The sequence below is a fragment of the Magallana gigas genome, chromosome 8, assembly GCF_963853765.1.
Source record: "Magallana gigas chromosome 8, xbMagGiga1.1, whole genome shotgun sequence".
NCBI lineage: Eukaryota > Metazoa > Mollusca > Bivalvia > Ostreida > Ostreidae > Magallana > Magallana gigas.
The window spans coordinates 1,557,428-1,577,441 of record NC_088860.1 but is presented as its reverse complement, the minus strand read 5'-3'; the positions used below and the strand labels follow the sequence as shown (position 1 = coordinate 1,577,441).

Here is a 20,014-nt window from a genome sequence, read left to right as displayed (position 1 = left end):
GTAAAATCTTGTAGGCAGAAATTTGTTTTTCTTGTTTAATTTTAATGTCAACGTTATCAGAAAACAAAAATTACAAAAATATTTTAAAATTAATCATTGGAATAAGAAAAACTATAGCATTTAGACATACAACTGAGAGAAAAGTCAGAAAAAGAGTTATTTCCCCTTTGCATAGATAAAATATATAAAATTGGAAATTTAGTATAAAATTAAGTGCGAAAATATCTTGAACCTACCAATAATTCTAATTACATCCATGTGATTATATTCACATAAAATAAATAAAACTATCTTGCACAATATTTAAAGAATTCAAAGTTTTACAAAAAAGTGTGACATCACAGAACACTGGATCTACTTTAATATAATGAAACTAGCGTTGCAATTTCCTTGAGTCATGTCTCATATATATTTGAAAACAACCATCACTGATATTGAAAATTGATCTTTTTTGGTAAATGGATAATTTGTTGCATTTTTATTTACAAAAAAACATGCTGCCCTACATGCGATTTCTTGTTTTCATGAAAAAGTAAGCTTATGATCATATTTAGTGGATATCTTATCTATTTTGGTTTCTAGTTTGCTTTTAACTTTGCTAAAATAGTAAGACCTACAAGTGTGACACCAAAACTCCTGTCCCAGTGGCCATGAAATTCATAATTTTGGAGAGGGCTTTAGTGAAAAGATAATTTTAGATAATAAGTGTGCATGACCAGATACATTGAAAAACTAGAAGACTCTTATGATACAAAACAAAATATTTGTGAGCCAATGCTCACTAGTAATACCTGTGCTTTGATGTAATTATACAAATAAGCAAAGAAGACATTTTTAAAACAGGAAGTTAATCAATTTGTTGAATCCCACCATATGGCATGCCTAAACAAACTAGATGTGTCGAAACTCCACAAATGCCACCGTAAACAACCAAAATTTCAACTGCCAAATTTAGTATAACGTTTGATTACAGAAAAACTAAAAAAATCCCTTAAAATTACTCATTCTGTTTTAAGTTCACTAAGCATAAATCTTTCATAAATCATTGGACTGAAAGTAAATTAGAACTAGACCTGTAATTTCTATAAAAAAAAAAAATTAACCTTTAACATATAAATATCAACTTTAAAAGTTGCATCACTTCAAAAGTTAGAGAGCACACACTAAGAATATTCCATATACGGGTAGTTCAAGAGGCATAAATCTATCAAAAATCAACGGACCAAAACAAAATCTACTCAAGCTGTTTTTTTGCCAATCATAAATCTACATATATATATATATATTAACTTTACATGTGCATTCCTTCAAAAGTTGGAGAGCGGAAACTGGGAATTTCTCTTTTTTTTCAAAGAGGCACAACTCTGTTTAAAAATCATCCAAGCACCCAAATTTGAACTGAACCTGTAAATTCAATCACATATTAAAAATTTCAATTATTCACGATGTGTAATAGAACAGGTGGCATGAGCTGGCTCCAACCTAGGACCTTTCAATTTTAAAACCGACATTCCAGCAACTGAGCTAAAGGGTTAACCCACTAGCTAATAATAGTAGTGAGCCTATTATATATACCTAATTTAATTTTAAACACTTTAACATTCTTCCCCCTTTTCTTAATAAAAATCTATCATTTAGAAATGTCACACAAGAAACTCTCAACAACTCTACATCAGTTTTTTTGTTGAGTGCTACAAATGTAATAGAAAAAAAGGCTCGAAACCAGAATTCTTCAGTTTAAAAACCAATGTAGCAGAAGGCTAAACCTCTAGCTCAAGTGCTAATAGGAGTGTAGAAGTTCTGAGCCAATTATATGAAAATATACAGACTAATACAGATGAATTAATGCTAAGAAATTTATCTAAGAATTATTTTTTGGGGGGTAAATTTAGGTGTATAATAATATAAAACAAAAGAAAAGGTGTCAATGTGACAGGAAACCTTTCTTTTGTGTGATCAATATCCATTATAATCAATTAGTCAACCCTTAATTAATTAACACCACAGAACCCACAATTTTATTTATTACAATTCAATCCTTTCCCTTTGTGTATTATTCCTTTTGTATTGTGCGAGTACGCTGTTCTATCTCTGCCTCAGAGCTATCCAATTGAGTGTTAATCCTATCAGGTTTATCATTCTATTTATCAGATTTTTCCATTTATCCTATCGTGTTTATTGTATCATGCCTTTTCATTGAATATAATTTTATTTTGAAGTTACAAGAGACTCATTGTGCTGTATAGTATAATTTATAGAACACATAATGTACATTTCGATCACAGTTTTATTCAAATCTATACACCATAATCTAAAAAAAAAATTACATGTAAATCATATCTATAAGCAATGTAAATGACAATGAATGTAAACTATTGTATTCTTAGGGACAAGTATTTACCTGAATGTTGAATGTATTAAATCGTACATCGAGTGTACTGCTTAAGGTATTCGATGTATAACGACCACATTTTGTACCTAATAAATGAATGGTCCGATATTCTTAATCATGATATCATTTTGAAGGTGTTATCAAATATAAATACTCCACCAAAGGAATTTTCAAAATTTTTATTATGGCCCAACAAATTACACCTTGAATTCTGCATTGAAGTCTATAGGCAATGTATGTTTTATTAAGATATTGTAAAAAGTAACTTAAAATTAGTAAAATTCTTTTGGTTAATACATGCATAAACTTTCTATTTATTTAAGTATGAAATAAATGAATCATTTACCGCAGATATTTTGACGAAACAAAATTTTTCTTTTTTTCATCAAAGGGAAATAACTCTTTAAAAAAATTCAAAGTGCAAAATGACCGGCTCCTTATATGTTGTCTGTCATGTGAATTTGGTTCATTTCACTTTCATAGTTATCAAGCAACACATATCTAACTAGTTTAAAATGCTTCAAAATTGTTTAATATTCCTTCATTATACATTGAATACCTTAAGCATTAACTTGCATGTAATTCAAATTGTTAATTTATGAATTTGTTTTTGATAGAAAGAAAATTACTTAAGCCAAATAAAAAAATATCACTCGACCGTCCCTATTTTTCTGTTAGAAAGTGAAGTCTCCTTAAAACAGACAAAATGGTCATTGAAAACAGGCACGTTGAGTGCACAGGACCTAAAAACACTGGTTGCTGTCCACCTTAGAAAGGTGGCCTCTTAATTGAATTAAAAATATTCATAATAGTGAAAAACGAAACGAACAACATTGAAACTTCCCAATTATGGGCAGTGGCTGCTGATTAAAGGTGGCTGTAACAGCAAGTGCCACTGATGTAGAACATTAGAACAAATGCATTGAAAAAAATGAATTTCTTTAATTTCTCTACCCAGTAAGGGTGCAACAATAAACCGTGAGAGGGTATATCACTGTAAAAGTATGTCATGATACAGTAGGCTATACCGCGGTTCTGTAATTCGATCCGGAATATATTTATCCGTCCGATTCGGTTTGAAAATTATATTTTTAAAATGATTTCGGTGTTGAAAAACGTGCTTCGCATTATTTAATTTTGCCCCCAGCTACAGTGCATCCCATAAATCTTTGATATAGTTACATTTAGGGTTTTGTAGAATAAACGAAATTGGTTAACGAAGTTCCCAAATTGAGTGTTTCTACATGCAAGTACTATTTTGCAGACCTTTTCCTAAAAACAAACGACATGTGTATTGCACCTCGTATAAAACGGCAATTATCCATGCATTTGTCTGTTGTCGCAAGAAATTAATGCCACATTCCTAGATGTGCAAAAATGTAATCAAAATTAAAGGTTACCATAGTCATTAAATATTTTGCCTTCAGAAAATTCATTACAACTATAATAAGAGCATATATGAGTAATTTAATTGTTGTCAGTGTTAAAATAACGGTATTGATGCCAACATTACATTTTTACCTTATGCAAATCATGTTTACATTCTAATATTTACATAGCTGATTAAGAAAAATATGTGGAAAAAATTATGTAACAAAGAGTTGGAGATTAAACAATATGCGTAATTGTTCAAATGTTGATTTGTTATTCTTAAAAGCACATCAAAAGTATCAGAATATGTATCATGTCACATTGTCTGTATCGTGATATGTATCGTAACGTGAGGCAAGTGTATCATTGCACCTGTACTACCCAGTCATAAATTTATTTAATTAACAAACAATAATTTAAAATAACAACTAAAACCTCAAGTAATGATAAAGGTTTGGCTATTCCAGTGTATTCATATCAAATAGTATTAGGGTTGGTCGGGAAATACCAGTGCTGGGTAAATACCGGTATTTCCCGTTCTGGTAAATACTACTGATTTTCACTAAACTGGGGAATACTGAGAAATACAAATTTGTATTCCTTATTTCTTTAATTTGCTCAATGTCAATTGTATGTTTGAGATATAAGATATTAACTATCAATAAGCATCAAAACACAATTTAGCATACTTTGCCATTTCACTGTCAGTTTATGAATCTTAAATTCACCAGATCACCTATTCCCAAAGACTTCAATAGTTGCTAGAGTACAAATTTTAGTCCAGCTTTTTGAACCCCTAGTTTAGTGATTTACATATTAATAATTCAAAGCACAAAATAAACTGTTATAATTACTGCAGGTGTTAAAAGAAACAATTTAATAATCACACATGTTGTTTTAATAAATAATTGACTCTTGACAGTTTTGAGCTCCTGTTTTGGGGAGATATATACTATGAGTGGGGTTAATTGGCTTCTCAAATGTGTTGCATACTAAGGTAGATTTGCAAATGTTTCCTTATATGAACCTATAGAATATACAGTGAAAACATTTAATTCTGAGTAAAAATGATTACCCACAGGCTCATCATTAAAAGTTGCATCAATATTGTAAACATAAAAGCATGGTTATATTTATAATTTTGAACAATTTAACCATTCTTAGCTGTAAATATAAGTAACAAACAGCAATGTTAAAAAGTTCACCAAGACATGAAATTGGTTGGTAAATGAAAAAATGTTCTGACAGGATGTAGTCAGGTGACCAATGAAGTTCAGACAAGTGATATTTGTAATGTGTTGTTTATCTTTTAAATTGTTTTCAAAGAATCTTTGTTTTAAGAAAAACCAGGTCATTACAACCAGATCCGATCACCCGGGACAAAATCCAAATTTCCGTAATAGTTGCGTGTCTGTGTTATCCCACATGGATATTTATTTTCTGTTTTATGAAATGGTATCATCAGAAATGTGCATGTGTAACAAATTCAGGTGACATTTTCCTATTCAACTTTCATTATATATATAATATATCAGCCTCTTAATAACTCCTATGGATAATTAATATGTTTAATATAATTTCACAATTATTTTATTTCTATCAGTTGATTGTAAGATACTGGATTTTTTAATGGGCAAACTGAAAATCAACAATCGTCGATAAATTCCAAAATACGCATTGTTGTGAAACAATATTTGCAGCGAATACAAATATACCGCTCCGTAACATATCCTGAAAATTTAATTCACATTAGTTAATTATTATCGACGGAAATTGAAAAATCTCGATCTGCCGCGGCTTTTATTTTGCCCTGGCCCGCGTTTGCCTACCCATTTTACCATGAACAGGAACGATAACTCTTGTTTTTAAAACTAAAAAATTATTAAAGCTAAATTGCGACCGATTCTATAGATTTCGTAGGCTTAAAAATTCCTGTTTTACAAACAAAGCACGACAATCTTAGGGAAACAATAATTTTGGTCTTACAAAACAATGGCCGTTGTACGACGAACACGTGACCTGTTACAAAACAAAAACAAAACTTACGACTTTCAAGTAAACTGCGCTGGTGTGACGGGGGTCCTCCCTGTCACCGGCACTGATTGATAACTATTGTTTATATTTACAAGTTTATTTACATATTTACAACAAACACGAATTACAGAATATGTAGGAAACACAGGTTATATCACAAATGCGTCCTCACTCTTTAACATCCAAACTCATTCTCTCCTGTCTCCCACGTGTTCCCTGGGTATGGCCATACCAATTATCTATCACTCCTCAGACTCACCCATAACTCAATCAACTGCTCACTTTCATCTCTCAGAACTTTATCATGCACAATAAACAAATGACAACTACAGATATTAACTCAGAAATTATAGACTCATGTTCGCTCTCTCTCACTTGCCTAACGAGCTAAAATGATACTCTTGGGAAACAGGGCTACAACGCCTGCGTCGCGCACCTGCAACCTTATCAAACCTTTTATATGACATTTTTCATCCGACACTTATTAAAGATAATTAGCCCAAGGGGATGGCCCTGTAACATACCTCCCCTCCTAAGTGTGGCGTCCCGACACACTATGATAATTAGCCGACAGACTTTCATTATAACTAAATAAAATAATTGCATTACACATACGTAGCACAAACAATAATACAATACTATTTACGTGCACTTTACAACTTTCCTTTTTTTTTTTTTTTTTTAAATATATATCTTTAATTTTTTTTTCGTCATTTTTTTTTTTAATGTCAGTTTTCTCCTGCTACATATATACACGCGTTTATTTCTTATATATATACACACGTTTATTTCTTGGATTTAATAAAGTCTTCTATGATTTTAAAATTCCCAATTTCTTTTTCGTTGACCCACTGGGTTTTGCCGTTTTTAAATTGGACTAAGTAAAATTTCTCTAATCGCCTGGAGTCGTTTCTTTGTCTCATTAGATCCAGAATTTTTACTATTTCTTGATCATCACCGGTTTCTAACTGTGACGGCGTTTGATCGGGGTCATCATTGTGGTCGTCATGGCGATCGTTCGGATTGACGTAACTTTTCATCCTGTTTACATGCGACGTTAAAGTCTTTGATTTGTTGTCTGGGTCTTGCAGCTTGTACGTCACATCGGACAATTTCGTTAGAACTTTGTATGGTCCGTGCCAGTGATGTGTTAATTTCGCGGACAGTCCTGGTTTGGTAACCGGAGTGTATAACCAGATTTTTTCCCCTTCGGTGTAATGGGTTTCTTTAGAGGCATCGTCGTAATGTTCTTTTTGCTTTCGTTGGTTCTTTTGTAAATTTTCATTTACTAGGGTATATGCCTCTTGAAGACGGACTTTGGCTTCTTCCTTATAGTCGTCTGCTACGGCATAGGAGAATGTCGGCGGGCAAAGTGCAGCTTCAATAGGTAAAACAGCATCTCGTAGGTGCATAAGGTAAAATGGTGATTCTTTTGTAGACTCGTGGATGGCGGTCCTATATGCAAACAGGATGTACGGTATGAACGTGTCCCAGTCACGTTGATGACCTGACACATACATTGACAACATCGTTGTGAGGGTGCCGTTAAAGCGTTCAACCAAGCCGTTGGTTTCTGGGTGATAAGCAGTAGTAAATGTTTTCTTGGTGTTTGTCAACTTGCAGATTTCCTTCATCAGATTGGATCTGAAGTTTTTACCATTATCTGATAGTAGCTCACGAGGTGCTCCGTGACGACACACTATTTCCTCAACAAAAAGTCGCGCAGTGGTTTCTGCGTCTGCATTGTTTACTGCGAAGACCTCAGGCCACCGGGTTAAGTAGTCACTAAACACGATAATATACTTATTTGACTTGTAAGTCGGTGGAAATGGCCCAAGGACATCTACAGCTACTCTGTCAAATGGTCCATTAACGGTTGGTAGCGGGTTCAGTGGAAACTTTGGCCTGTTCTTTGGTGACTTCTTGGTCGCACAATCTACACATGATTTACACCAGAATTCTATGTCCGAGTACATTCCCTTCCAATAGAATCTTTCTTGAACTTTGTCATAGGTTTTCTGGAATGAAAGGTGACCTGCTGTTAAATCGTCATGACAAGCATACATCACTTCATCAATAAGGCTCCTTGGAATGGCAATTTGGCGTCTAATTGCTTGGCGTCGTCTGTGAGATCCGGGCTGCCAAAGATGGTACAGCAGACCATCATGTCCAAGTTCATAATCACCAGATAAGATAACTGTTTCACGAGCTTTCGAAGACAGTTCAGGTAATTCCCCTAGCTCTAAGTATTGGATGATAGCTGCAAGAGAAGGGTCGTTTTTCTGACGGTCGCGAATGTCCTGATACGACCTCTTTGGTATGATATCTGTTTCAGCTTTAGCACAGGTGGTCGCCACTGAAGGTTCTGCAGGAATTCGAGATAAAGCATCTGCGTTTTGATGAGCTTTTCCTGGACGGTGTTTAATGGTTATGTCATACTCTTGAAGAGTTAATGACCAGCGTGCGAGACGACCAGCGGGATTCTTGATGTCCATAAGCCACCGTAATGGATTATGGTCAGTAATCACAGTGAATTTACGGCCAAATAGATAGTGTCTAAAGTATTTCACACCCCACACAATCGCAAGCGCCTCCTTTTCGATTACTGCATAATTCTGCTCGTTTGGTTTTAAGCTCTTACTTGCGTAGGCTATAGTCCTCTCGCCATCGGGTCCATCTTGCGCTAGCACTGCACCAATACCGGTGTCGCACGCATCAGTGTACAGAACAAACGGAAGTGAGAAATCTGGGTATCTTAATATAGGATAGCTGGTCAAGGCCTCCTTGAATGTTTTGAATGCACTTTCACAGTTACTATCCCATATAAATTCAACTCCTTTTCTTAAAAGTTTGTGTAAGGGCGCAGCCTTACTAGCAAAGTCTTTTACAAACTTCCGGTAGTAAGAAATAAGCCCAAGGAAGCTTCTGAGTTCACTAACATTTGAAGGCTCGGGAAAGTTGTGAATTGATTTTACCTTGTCCGTGTCCGGCGATATTCCCGTTGCTGAGATCTTATGTCCAAGGAACGCAACTTCGGTTTTCCCGAATGAGCATTTCTGGGCTTTAAGCTTTAACCCCGAGTCCTCAAATCTCTTTAGCACTTCCTCGAGTCTTTTGACGTGGTCACTGATGGTTTCAGAGAAAACGATTACATCGTCTATGTACACAAGGCACGTGTTCCACAGTAATCCTGAAAGCACAGAGTCCATAAGTCTCTGGAAAGTAGGAGCACTGTTGCACAGTCCGAATGGCATATAATTATATTCGTAATGCCCTCCGAAAAAGGAAAACGCTGTCTTTTCTTTGTCGCTCTCCTTAATTGGAACTTGGTGGTATCCTTGACACAAATCTAAGACACTGAAGTACTTAGAATTATTAAGCGCATCTAACATATCGTCTATCCTCGGAAGAGGGTATACATCCTTTTTGGTGACCTCATTTAGTTTACGAAAGTCGATGCACATGCGAACTTTGCCATCTTTCTTCGGCACTAGGACGATTGGAGCTGAATACGGGCTCTTGGACGGTCGTACGATTCCGTTAGCACACATTGTTTCTATCTGAGACTCCAGTAATTTTCGCTGGCTGTGGGGAATTCTGTACGGCCGCAAGTGGATGGGTTTGCTGTCCCCCGTATCTATCGAATGGTCAACTAAATTGGTCCTGCCTAATTCGTTGTCATTAAATGCAAAAACTTTTCGGAACTTATTTAACACCTTCATAATTGACTCACGCTCCGTTTGATCTAAATTTTCTGTTACATAGAGATCGTTAACTGTAATATCTTTCTCGCCAGGCTTCACACACTCACTGACTTCAATTCCGTTTAAACTTTCACCCTGACATGCACCTTCCAAACTCTCACTGACTAGATTCGCATCGGGGCTGAATGAGACGCGCTCACCATTTATATACAAAGAATCATTTGCAACATCAATGTAACATGCACAATCTTTAAGAATATCTAGTCCTAAAATACAGTTATATGGGAAATTCCTAGCAACAAATGCATTGTAAACAATGTCAGTCTTTTCGCCAATTCTAATTCGAAAGTCACACTTTCCAATTATATCGACTCGGTTGCCCGTAGCCGATGTAATGCTCACCCCTCCAGCCGGCGCCATGGTACCCTGGTCTGCGAATTCTTCACTCACAATTGTGACACTGGATCCGGTGTCGATCAACATTGAAGCACTTTTATCATTCACATCTCCTAAGATTTTGGCGGTACAAAATTTAGGATTCAACTGACATGATACAATATTTTCACATACATATTTCACAATTATATTATTTTCACTATTCCCGGAGGAATCGAATTCTTTCACTTCGCGCAACCGGCTCTCTTTCGGAGGATGTTTAACTTCCGCTAATCCTTTACCTCCACACAAAGGGGCGGACTTTAGTTTCCCGAATTGGTGGTTCTTTGCTCTTTACATCGAACTGCGATATGTCCTACCCGCTGACAGTTGTTGCAGATTGGCCTTCCATCCGTTGTCCTAAGGTTCCGGTCAGACCTGGGCTGCAGTCCACTGCCTCTTCCTCGCCAGGATCCTCGGACGTTCTGTCCCCGGGTATTTGAGGTATATTGTCGCTGGGAAGAAATGCGCCCTATCTCGGTAGCCATCACTGATACCTGGGCTGAGAGGTCTGCGATGGATTTTTCCAGCTCCTCTGTTCTCTTAGGTTCGTGTGACATAGCTGCCACTCTTGTCCTCGAGTTGTCCACAAGAGAGTTGTTACATTCCTCTCTTTTCGCATGACGAAAAGCTTCCTCAAAAGTCTTTGGGTTTGAAAGTAGAACAAACCTTTTTATTTCAGGTCTTAACCCTTGAATGAAATGTTCTTTGGTAAGAGTTTCTTTTTGTCGTCTTGGCATGTCCATGTACGCACGTGTGGCTAGCTTCGTTATATTTGCGGCATAGTCGTCAACAGTTTGGATCTCTGCTTGTCTGTATCCAAAGAGGTTTGAGTAATACAATGACTGTAGCTCTTTTGGGATGAACCTTTCCCGGAGAGAGTCACAAACAGAGCGATAATCATCTTTTAAAGCATCATCTAACGATTCGTAATAATCTGCTGCCTGGTCTCGGAGGAACGCCGGTATTGTGACACACTTCCTGCCGTCACTCCAGAAATTTGCTCTGGCGATCCGGTCAAAGTCTTTAATCCAAGAATCAACATCTTCGTCTAACTTTCCGTAAAATGGAACGGGCCTAACTAGAGTCGATGACTTCGGCTCTGGTGTAACTTCATTCACAATTATTTCTTCGACAGGCTCTTGCCTCTTTTTCTTTGGCATTTTGTTCCTTTGTCCTTTAGTTATCCCACCGCTGCCACCATAATATGTGACGGGGGTCCTCCCTGTCACCGGCACTGATTGATAACTATTGTTTATATTTACAAGTTTATTTACATATTTACAACAAACACGAATTACAGAATATGTAGGAAACACAGGTTATATCACAAATGCGTCCTCACTCTTTAACATCCAAACTCATTCTCTCCTGTCTCCCACGTGTTCCCTGGGTATGGCCATACCAATTATCTATCACTCCTCAGACTCACCCATAACTCAATCAACTGCTCACTTTCATCTCTCAGAACTTTATCATGCACAATAAACAAATGACAACTACAGATATTAACTCAGAAATTATAGACTCATGTTCGCTCTCTCTCACTTGCCTAACGAGCTAAAATGATACTCTTGGGAAACAGGGCTACAACGCCTGCGTCGCGCACCTGCAACCTTATCAAACCTTTTATATGACATTTTTCATCCGACACTTATTAAAGATAATTAGCCCAAGGGGATGGCCCTGTAACACTGGTAAACAACAAAGCGGCATCCAAATGTTATGGTGCAAAATTTTACTTTCCGTTTTTTAACTTCTCTCCCCGTCACATTACATTCTTTCGTAAATGGTGGATCAGCTACATAAGTACATTCGATCTAACAAGTAAACAACAGCAAGAAAACTTCTCTTTTGACCTTCACCTTTGCATCATTTGTTAACTCGTACGATAAACATGTCGATTTAATGTTCAGTCTCCCAGATTTTCAAAAGTAACGTTTGTACAGACACGTATATGTAGCATCGTTGTTTTTTTAAAATGTGTAGTTGTGTGTGTGTGTGGGGGGGGGGGGGGGGCAGACTAATAAAAAAAAAAAAGAGGGGGGAGGGGGGTACAACTACAACTTTTCATAAAACGTGAAAATTCTAATTTCCATTTTTTTTTAATTTAGACAATTATAGAAAAATGTTTGCTGAGAGAAAAAAAGGGGGCACCCCCCCCCCCCCCCCCCCACGATGTTACGTGCCTGGGTTTTAATTCAACAATTAAATATAGTTCTAATTTTCAATACCATTTAAAAATTCTGTATGTTAATATTTACAATAACAATAAAATCAATTTTAATTATCGACAACTGTCAATTTGTATGCGAGATAACATAATAGTACACTGTAAAAAACATTTCTTTGTAATGTGGCTAACGTACATGCAGCAATTTTGAAAGTTTCATTGAAATCTGTCTCGTAAATATAAACACATTTTGTTCTACAAGTGTTCAAGACCATTGTTAACTGTTCTAGACATATCTGAACAACTGTGTATTAGGGACTGACTCATAAACTCATTAACGTGGCCACTAACAAAGAAAGGTAGCATTTAGTTTAAAATATTATTTTGAGCAACTTTTCCTCTACACTAGCTGCTTTTTAAAGGGTTGACCTTCTGTACTGTGTGCTTGTTGCACAGGCATCACATGTCTGAGACTTACTGACCCCCTCCCCCCTCGAACCGTTCATGCCACTAACTAATGTTAATCATTAAAATTCATTTCATGAATCTTAGCAACACTCATAAGCCTTCAAGTACAACAACTCTCAATTTTACAAAAATATTCACAGGTAGTTTATCTGAAACTGTTCCTTGCTACCTTTAACTTAGTACATTTTGTACAACAACATTATATAAAAATATGTTTTGGCTTACAATAAGAAAGCTAATGCAATTCTTAGAAAAAGGATACCACATATTGCCAATTCCATTGAGGTTTAAGAAAAATATGGCCATTTAAGTGAACCCGTGCACCATTTTCACTTTCCTCATTTAACACAGACTCATTGGGTTATCCATAGTAAAAAATCTTTACCCAACATTTTAGAGGTCAATTGTTGTTCAACCTATTTTAATAAGTAATCTATTCAGTACTACATACATCTACAAGATATTATCATGAAAAAAGCATTATATCACTTAGAAATGCCCTTACATGTATACCCTCCCCCATCTTTTGATTTTAATAAAAAATCATGGTTTGAAATCTTTTACCTAATTTTATAAAACTTGTGGCAATTTCTTTGAGTTATTTCTCACACATATTTGAAAACAATCAATTGCAATGATACTAAGAATTGATCTTTTTTTGTTTACTGGATGATTATTGTGCTGCATGTCATTTCTTATTTCCATGAAAAAAAGTAAGCTAACAGTCATATTTTGATAATATCTAATCAATTCTGGTTTCTAGTCTCCTTTCATTCATGCTGAACAGTAAGACCTTAGGTATACAAGTTTGACAATTTCTTACATTAAAATTAAATTTAAACAAACCTGGGTAGCTGGAGACGGATGAAAACTCCATGATAAATGTTCAAATTTGACATGTTTTTCTGCATTTGCATAATTATATACATTTAAAATGTAAAAATATGCTATTTCTTGTTCATTTCAAAAGTAATTATCATAGCAGATGTTATATCCTGGTCAAATGTACATTTACATATCCTACATGTAATCTTAAAGGAGAAAATTAGAAACAGAGATGATATTTCAATTAAACACATCTAAATATCATTATAAAATACAAAATAAAGGAAACATAATTGCATACTTTTATTGAGAAACCAATTTTCACAACTAACAAATAAAAATTGTAAATTTCTTTAAACAGCCTTAATCTTGTTTGTCATAATTTCTTGTCAAACACAACAAGCATGATGCTATCTTAAAGTTCCATTATTGTTCACGCTTTATCGTATTGAATTTGAATTACCGGTAAAAAGTCTGTAAAACACAAGGAATCATGCATGTGGGTAAAGTTGAACGGGTAACCTCATGAGCTGAATCCACAAGAATGAACAAGTAAAAGCCATGTAGTCGCCATGTGGGAACAAGAGTCTGTTTCGGGCTGAAATTTTAAAAAATCAATTAGCTGTGTTAACATACTAATAAAAGCTGTGTTTACATTAACATATGCAGAGACAGAGAGAGAAGTGAGGAGACAGACAGAGACACAAAGAGAGAGAGATTTACTCATTGTACGACTGCGACAGTCAATATTTCAATTCGAAAACTACAAATAAATATCACACATCCAAACAGCATCAGATTATAAGCTTCTGCTCTACCAAGTTTTGTCAATTCTACTGTTTTTTGGGGGGAATGAATTTAGCGAGAAATCAATTCTATGCATAATGCACATAAAATTTCATGAACTTTTTTACAAAGCTTTGTTATTCCGCTGAACATAGGGGGAAAAAATGTGCAATTGATATTATACGCTTATTTCAAAATTCAATGAACTGTTCATTTTTTTTCTACCTGACAGAGATATTTCTGTTACAAAATTAAATTGCTCTCTGACGCTTTGCCAAGATTCAAAGCACAAGAGAGAGAGAGAGAGAGAGAGAGAGAGAGAGAGAGAGAGAGAGAGAGAGAGATCTGGGCACAGTATCAATTATTATCTGTCTTAATTTAAATTGTTTACATACAATGTAGATGTGATATGCATCAAAAATTACTCAAGAATGAAACAATATGTATAAGAGATAAACTACACTAATTACAGCATTCTTCGTTTGTGTACCTTGGGGCCCCCAACCCTTTCAAAAGCACTGTTTTACAGGTAATGGTATGTAATTCAATACACATAGACATACCGGTATACATATATATAGTGAAATAACAAATAAAAATTCCAATCAGCGATGTGTAAAACAAAAACGTGCAAGTACACTTAACTAGATGAGATTTCACTGACTCTAATCCCCGCTTTTACATCGTGACGCACGTCACAACATAAAAGCAGAGGTTACGAGACTGGGAGTCAGAGGAATCTCGGGTTAGACTAAAAAGTGCAATTATTTTGAAAAGAAAAAGTCAACAGGACATAACCAATATTAAAACATACCTTTATAATCTCCCAAAGGAAAGTTGAGATGCATTTTCCACTATCGAAGTTTTGCAAGCCATGTTTCATATGAAAATGTGGACACTTTACTGTCAGCTGTTCGCAATCAAAACAAGGCGCGTGGACGTGGTGATCGTACGATATTTATTTCGATCAAAACAAACATGTTTGTGTTTGATATGCAGAGAACAAATAAACTTGTATAACTTGCATTTATGCATTTATTTTGTGAGTAAAATTATAATAAATAGGTGAATTGAAATATTTACAAACTCTTCATTCAATTATACATGTGTACGTGTTGTTCTATTATACAACAACTGTCTGACGAGCATGGCTTATATTGCACTTACGCTTATTTCAAGTCTCAGCAAAGTCTTTCTTAACTACCGTAATGACTTTCAATAGCTTTTCGCTGTTTAAATCGGGAACAGTGTGTTACTCCTGCTTCTTTTTTATTATGATTCAGATAAAAAAAAGTCGCTATTTTCTAAACTGGTATCACATATTCAACGTACTTATCAATCAAATTAACGATATCATTTCAATGCCCACGCTGATTAACTTTAATTTTTTTCAAATCAGATTTCTGTTTTATGATCAGCAGGCAATTTTCGAATTCGTTTGGAACGAGTTATTTTGACGTTGAGCTTAAGACTATTTTCTGAACCAAAAAACGCGGAATCAAAATTTCCGGAAAAATCAATTTTTGAACCCTGATATCTCTGCAATGCGTCATCCGAGTTTAAAACGGATTTCAGTTTAGTATTAAGCATGAAAAACACTATAAATAGCATCAACTTTTTAAGTTAACACAAAAAATTGAAAATTTCGAAAATTTTGAAATACTCCCAGTTTGGACCGGAAGTGACGGAAGGTGAATTCCAGCCTTATGTCCCAATAAAAATGATCAATGTATGAACACAGAAAATTTTAAGTCTCTATCTTAAAGCGTTTTTGAAAAACGCCCTGGACAAAATCACTTTTTAAAAGTTTTAAAATTGACGTAACGTAAAAACGGAAGTGAGGCTGTAATGGAAACTTACACATCTTAAAGGGACGATAATGTCACGTAACCTCTGAAAGTTTCATTGAAATCGGTTGAAAACTTTTTAAGATATGAAGCTTCAAAAAAGTCAGAAAAATAAAGAAAAAGAATAATAATAATAACTAGAGCAAAGCTCGTTGCAAAGCAACGAGTGGGTCTTCCGTTAATGTCGGAAGTAAAGCTGGAAGTTCATGTAAGAAGCAGAGCTCTTAAACCAATAACAAGAGTAACTAAAATAAAAAGATGAAAAAAATCGAATTATTCCTGGTACGACTTAACAAAATCCGAATGATTTTAAGTACGACTTAACAAAAACCTTACTAATTTCAAGTACGACTTAACAATTATTTTTGGTACAAGTTAATTCTACTTTGAACATTACGCTATTTTTTAAACCAAGGACGCGGAATCAAAATTTCTGGAAATATCAATTTTTAAACCTCAATATCTCTAATGCATCGTCCGATTTTAAAATGGCTTTCAGTGTTAGATTAAGCTGAATAAGCTCTACAAAACAGATATTCATTTTTGACTTGATCAAAAAATTCAATTTTTCGAAAAATTTGATTCACTTCCGGTTTTGACCGGAAGTGACAGATTTTCATTTTGAGCCTTATTACAGAGGTAAAACGACAAAATCATAACCACTAAAAATTTCAAGCCTCTATCTTAAAGCGTTTTTAGAAACGCTGCGGACAAAATGACTTTCTAAAATTTTTTGTTTAAATGACGTAACGTAAAAACGGAAAAGTCGTTTTCAAAGAAACTTTAGGATCTTAGAGGCATAATAGTTGCACATAATCTCTCAAAGTTTCATCTCAATGGGTTATAAACTTTTTGAGTTATAAAGCCGAAAAGGAGTCAGATACAAAAGATGTCACCTTTGACCTTCCAAACTGTGCTTGTTGCACCATCAAATGTCAGAAACTTAGCAATGTAAAATTTATTATATTTCTGTGAATATTTCCTATGTAAAATTACAATGAATAAACATGCTATTCCATCTAACTGTGAAATAGTTTCTATGCTATCTGTCCATGGTGAATAGTCAACGAAAGTATTCACCAGCAGCATACAATTTCCCTTTTTTAAACTCGGAACACCTCTGGTATAATCCGATCACAGCATTAAATTCAAAGTCCGATAATTCTAATTTGTTTATCATCAAGAAATTCTGCATCGCCAACAAATAAAGTTTTCTTCAAGATAATAATTAAGATATCTATAGCTATTTACTGACAGAAAGACAGACTAAGACTGTTGTGTTGTGTGAGGATGACAGACAGTTTATTGTCCCCCTCAACAGCAACTATTTCACTTGGCTTCGCCCCATGAAATAGTGGCTGTCTTGGAGGACAATAAACTTGCTATCATCCTCATACCCAGTGAATAGGTATATAATGTCCCATCCACATAAATTTCGAGTTATATAACCTCCCATTTGTAACCTGCAATTTCACAGTGTAAAGTCAACACAACAGTCTTAGCCGCAAGTTTCACCATTCAATTCGCATGTACGTATTAAACATTAAGGGTTTTCATATTGCATACCAATTCCAACAAGGGAGATCCCTCTAATGATGATCATTAAAATTCATTTTATGAATCTTAGCAACACTCATAAGCCTTCAATTGTGCAGCATCTCTTAAGGTGGCTCAAAACACCTTGAAATATTTTCTCAAATCAGCAGAAAATTACTTGATTATGATAGATATCATAATTGATAAGAAGTGTTTAAGTCAAATAGGCAAAAAATATGCAAATTTGGATGAACAATTACATTTTCAAAAATTTAATTCAATAAACAGTAACAAAAGCTCCAGGCGGACTAAAACTCAAACGCTTTAGAAACCCAATACTTTAACCATTAAGCTATGACAATATACAACCCAATCAAACGATATTAAGAGTTCAACAAAACATTTAAATCGCCATCTTGTGAAGTAGTGTCTTAAAAAGTATAAGTCTAGGTGCAGTGATGTACCTTAATTTTACAAAAATATTAACGGGTACTTTATCCGAATGGTCCCTTGCTACCTTTAATTTAGTACATTTTATGAACAGATGTCTTTGTCTTAAAATAAGAAAGCTAATGCAATTCTGAGAAAAAAGTATACCACATATTGACAATTCCATTGAGGTTTAATAAACATATGGCCATTTAAGTGAACCCACCATTTCCAATTTCTTTTACTCAACACAGATTTACAGGGTTCTCCTTAGTAAAACATCTTTACCTGACCTTTTAGAGGTCAATTGTTGTTCAACCACCTTTAATAAGAAACCTTATTCAATACAACATACATCTACATGATATAATCTTGAATAAAGCATCACATAACTTAGAAATGCCCTTACATGTATACCCACCCCCTATCTTTTGATTTTCATAAAAAGTCATGGTTTGAAATCTTTTACCTAATTTTCTGAAACTTGTGGCAATTTCTATGAGTCATTTCTCACACATATTTGAAAACAATCATCAATGATACTAAAATTTGATCTTTTTATGTTTCTTGAATGATTTGTAGCATTTTAATAATTAAATAGACAAGTATTCCTGCATGTGATTTCTTTTTTCGATGAAAAAAAGTAAGTTAACAATCATATTTATTAAATATCTAATCTATTCTGGTTTCTAGTCTCTTTTTAACCATGATAAAACAGTAAGATCAACAAGTTCAACATCTGCCTTAAATAAAATTAAATTCAAACACACCCGGGTAGCTGGAGGCGGAGGAGAATTTCATTAAAAATGTTCAAATTTGACATGTTTTTTTCTACTTTTTTATGCATATATACCTTAAAAGGATGAAAATAGATTGTTTCTTGCTCATTTCAAAAGTAATTATCATTGCTGGTGTTATTCAAAAGTCAAATGTACATTTACATATCCTACATGTAATCTGATGGAGAAAATTGGAAAGAGTTTGGGTGATTTTTCAACTATGTAAACACATCTAAATATCTTTATAAAATAAAAAATGAAGGAAACATAATTGCATACTTTTATTGAAAAACAAATTTTCACAACAATTATATTTCTTTAAACAGCCTTAATTTTGTTTTTCATAATTTCTTATCAAACATGAACAAACCACTATAGGACATGATGCTTTCTTAAAGTTCCATTATTGTTCATGCATTATCCGATTTAATTAGTCTGTAGAACACAAGGAATATGCATGTGGGTAGAGGTGACAGGTTAACCTCAAGAGCTGAAACCACAAGAATCAACAGGTAAAAGCCATGTGGTAACAAGAGTCTGCTTTAAGCTGAAATAAAAAAAAATAAATTAGCTGTGTTAACATACATGTACTTGTAATAGCTGTGTTTACATTAACATATACATAATATTTTTGGAAAAAATACACTGACCATGCAGTGTTATAAGTATGACATATCCAAATATATGACATTAACATTTAGCCAGTACAAAAACAAAAATGTGCATATCAAGTCATAATATCATAACATTAAAATAATTTCTTGGGTACAGACATATCAGATTGAGAGAGAGCGAGAGCAGGAGTGAGCGAGAGAGTTTGTTTTACTTGAAGTGCGACAGCAATATTTCAATTCATAAACTACAAAGGAATATTACCAATCCAAACAGTGTCAAAGTATAAGCTTCTGCTAAGTGTATACCATGTTTTGTCAATTCTACTGGGGTTTATTGCGAATAAATTTAGCGAGGGTTTTTTTTTTTACGAATTACATGTTTTAAAAACAATACTATGTATAATGCGCATAAAAATGAGGGATTAATAATACATGCTCATTTTAAAATTCAATGCACTTTGGATTTCTTTTACAAGATCGAGATATTTTTGTCATAAAATTAAGATGCCCTCTGACAGTTTCATGAGTCTTTGCCAAGATTAAAAGAGAGAGAGAGAGAGAGAGAGAGAGAGAGAGAGAGAGAGAGAGAGAGAGAGAGAGAGAGAGAGAGAGACAAAGAGA

The 20,014-nt window shown here is 34.6% G+C and overlaps 1 long non-coding RNA gene across 1 annotated transcript; it reads right to left on the bottom strand.

The window, feature by feature from the left end:
- Positions 1-13,690: 13,690 nt before the first annotated feature.
- LOC136270803 (uncharacterized) lies at positions 13,691-15,182 on the bottom strand. The gene is made up of 2 exons (XR_010708663.1): positions 15,003-15,182; positions 13,691-14,000 (listed from the first exon to the last, which is right to left on the bottom strand). It is a non-coding gene; the product is annotated as an uncharacterized lncRNA (long non-coding RNA).
- Between the last annotated feature and the right edge of the window lie 4,832 nt (positions 15,183-20,014).